Source organism: Gymnodraco acuticeps, unplaced genomic scaffold, assembly GCF_902827175.1.
Source record: "Gymnodraco acuticeps unplaced genomic scaffold, fGymAcu1.1, whole genome shotgun sequence".
In the NCBI taxonomy this organism is placed as follows: Eukaryota; Metazoa; Chordata; class Actinopteri; order Perciformes; family Bathydraconidae; genus Gymnodraco; species Gymnodraco acuticeps.
In genome coordinates, this window is record NW_022990454.1 from 180,530 (window position 1) to 184,466 (window position 3,937).

Sequence of the window (3,937 nt, forward strand, 5' to 3'; positions counted from 1 at the left end):
ATGTGAGATTGTGCAGACACCCTTATGTAAAGTAGAGATGTAACTGTTCATTGCCTTTATTTTTATATAAATATGGTGTGAGTGTAAACATTGCACTATAACTTAAGCTGAAGCTAACAGTAATAACTATAAGATCTATCTGAAATAAATAAGTGTACTGAAACAAATACCAATAACTGTATTGCATTGTTTTCTTATGCGCAATTACTTCATACTGTCTAGTTCTCTTTTTCGTCCTGCATTTATTGTGCCCCCCTCAGAAAATAACTGGCCCCCCAGTGGCCCCCCAGTCAAATTGGTCTAGAACCGCCACTGACCTTACCACGGTACTTAGGAGACGTCATTTGTGTCTGAATAACGTTTTGTTCATGAGTTATTGATCCGTGAAATCAGAATCTCCCAATATCGTTCCAACTTTACTGAACTAAGCCAGAAGACCGTCTCATTTCGTAGACCGCTCGGTTTGCTGTTCCTTCACTTTATTTTTACATTTATCTTAGGGCTGTCAAGTTAACGCGTTAATATCATGAAACAACGGGGCAAACACCTGCAGTCCTGGCACTCGGAAGATCCCTGAAAGGCCCACTGGAGAGGTTGATCAGCACTCCACCTCCACCTCATCAACCTACATATACACTACTGGAAAGACAACAAAAAATTGTGGAACAAGTAAAAAAGAGAGTTGGGGTATGCCAAGCCAGACAAGCCAAGTATCTGTGACAGTCGCAGGTTGATCTAAGTGTTTCTTATAAACTGTAGTGGCAGGTTAAGGCATGTGGTTTACATTGAAATTAAATTAAATCTATGATACATGTGTATTATCCTCGCAACTACAGTTGTTAAATGTCCACTTGTATGTACACTGTAAAAAAAGATTGTAATTTTACAGGAAATAATTGTACATTTTTATAGTAATTATCATGTTTTTTTAAATAACTTGCAAAATCCTGTAAAATGACAGATATTAACTATAAATTAACAACCCAAAACATTATTTTAAGTATTTTGACAATAACAACAAATAACATTTATTTCCTTTTTTTTACAGTAAATGTACTATATAATATTTACAGTATTTTTGCATTTTCAGAAAATACATGCAGATGTACGTAAAATAAAAAGTATTATCTGTAATTAAATATGTAACTCGTAATATAAAAGTGTATTACCATTATAAGACTTTAAGATTTTCTTTGTAATTTTAAGGTAAACATAAAACTGTAAAAAAAAAAGCGTCAAATAAAAAAAACGTAAAATGTAAGTAAAACATTTTTACATAAATCATTTTCTCAATATTCGATTGAATCCACCACAAACACAAAATATCCAATGTTGAAACAAAAGTAAATAAATATGTTTTCATGAAATTCCTAACTTACTATATTGTAAACATCTACAGTTGACAATATCATTAAACAAAAATAAAAATCATAGAAAGTGGAGAAATCTCTGCAGGGAGGACCAAGGTTTAAAACACACACTCTTATTTACTCAACAATAAGTCACAGTTATCCTTGTTTTATTTATGTTGTTGTGTTTTTTTCCCCATTGGTCAATATACAGTAATAAACCTTAATTTTACAGTATAATGTATGGTTTTCGGATTCTGGCCGACAGCCAGGCACTTGAAATAGAATTCAGCCAAAACACGGCAGATAAGTCAGGCATGTTTGGAATGAGTCCACAACACTCCTGATTGGTTAATATAAACGTAATCGAAGAAACCTGCCAATGAGAACTGTCCGCGCCTGTCGTTCACATATGAAACATCCACGTCAGTTTGAGCGGGTCTCCTCCTGCGAGCTACAGCTGTCTGTATGTTTGCTATAGGAGTTTATGGATTAATATCGGGATCGTTTTACATCTACACGTTAAATATGAGCATCGGGACGTCAACAAAGAACAGAAGACTTGAGATCTGGTGAGTCCTGCAACTGTAATGGAGTTAAACATGTATTTAGATAATCCTTAGTTTGTGAATGTTTTATTTTTTATTTAAGGTTACGTTTCTTCTTCTAGTTAGCTGAGTTTCTTCCCGTTAAGTTAGTATGCATCATTAATAGGTTGTTAAATGTTAAGAAGCCCTGAGATGCTGTTTCTTGCCAGATGTTGCGCCCGGGAAACCCGGCTTAACATGTGGCTGCTAACGTTAGCTTACAGCTTATTGCAGTGCTGCCCCCCCCCCCCCCCACACCCTCTCGTATCCAACACGGGAGAATTACACATAAACATGCAGCAGGGTGTCACAGTGTTGTCGCCAAGTTTAATGTCAAGTTTCACAGCTTTCTTACAGCGGAATCTAGTTTGTTAATGTTCAGTAGCCAACAGCTAGCATAGCATAAACAGCTAACCGCTAACGTTCGGCTAACTTGCTAGTTAGCTCTGCTCTATATATTACCCGCTAACATGACTAGCTAATGTCACACTGTGTGAACTAAAATACTTTTTGTATTACTACATCATACATGCTTGGTCCAAATCACTGCTAAAATTAATTATTTTTGAAAATGTATAGTAAGAAACACTCAGCCATGCATGAAATAACATAGCAAAAGAATACGGGTAATGTTTGACCCATGTTGTCTCTTAGAAGTGTATTGATACAAACATGATTTTTATTCAAAAAGTAAGAAAGGGAAAAATAAAAATTTGAATTGGTGTTGATCTAAAACAGGTTAATTGAAGAATCCCTGGAATCCTGAATGGTTAAAGTAATTTATTGCAAAGATATTTACAATTAAAACTAATTCGGGTCACTTTTGACACATGTTGGTTGTATGTTGTGTAACAAAGGGTTAACATGACGGCTGTGATGTTCACTCTTTCGACAGAGCACCAGTGGACAGTGAAGACTATGGAAGAGAAGATGTGATGGCTTTGTGTGGAAAGCTGCTAACGCCAGCCTGTGTCCCTCTCATCAGTCTCTCCAGGCAGCACCCAGCTATTCTTCCATCTTGCAGATGAAAATACTTTGATATGTGAGTAATAACTAACTTGTGTCTAACATAATATTGAATGTGGTTTAGTAAAGTATTTAAAAATACCCCACATTGTACATGTACAGGACAATCAGACCTTGTGCAACAAAGATCATCAGACAATTGTTTTGTCTTTGAGGTACAGCTGCAGCAGAGAGTCTGAGTTTGAAGAAAACACTAACATTTTATTTAGTGTTGTTTAATCAATCAATATTTACTGGTCTTGAATTTCCTAACTGGATTACAAAATGCTCGAATCTTATTGTACAGGGACATTATGCAGATTTCATCACCTGAAGATAAAAATATAGATTCAGCGATATGTACCATTTTAAGGAAATGGACTGTTAGTGGTATTGACCGAAGCTCCGCAGCTGTAGCTAGGCGCTGCTAATGAAAACTCAAGTGCTCAATTTGTTGGTTTTTCTTTTTTATTAAGAATTGACATATCTTCCTCTTCGAAATCCCAGTTGTACTTCGCTAACACGCAGTGCCTGGGAGGGTGCGTTTGATTGTTCCCACAATAATGCATGCGCTTGTGCTTCAAAGGTCCATCATACAAGATGTAGGGGATCTATTGGCAGCTGCTGATAATAACATCCATCATTATGGTTTACTAATAGTTATCACTTCACTTCCTCCTCCAGCACCTGGACACAGCAGGAACCTACGCCAGGATCCTGTTTGTGGACTTCAGCTCTGCCTTCAACACAATCCATCAGGACCAGAACCTCTGTCCATCAGGACCAACACCTCTCTCCCTCAGGACCAGAACCTCTCTCCATCAGGACCAGAACCTCTCTCCATCAGGACCAAAACCTCTCTCCATCAGGACCAGAACCTCTCTCCATCAGGACCAAAACCTCTCTCCATCAGGACCAGAACCTCTCTCCATCAGGACCAAAACCTCTCTCCATCAGGACCAGAACCTCTCTCCATCAGGACCAACACCTCTCTCC

General features: G+C 37.5%; 1 long non-coding RNA gene across 1 annotated transcript; it reads left to right on the top strand.

Moving 5' to 3' along the window:
- The first annotated feature begins 1,802 nt into the window (after window positions 1–1,802).
- LOC117552375 lies at window positions 1,803–3,682 on the top strand. The gene is made up of 3 exons (XR_004569943.1): window positions 1,803–1,921; window positions 2,832–2,978; window positions 3,626–3,682. It is a non-coding gene; the product is annotated as an uncharacterized LOC117552375 (long non-coding RNA).
- Window positions 3,683–3,937: the final 255 nt, after the last annotated feature.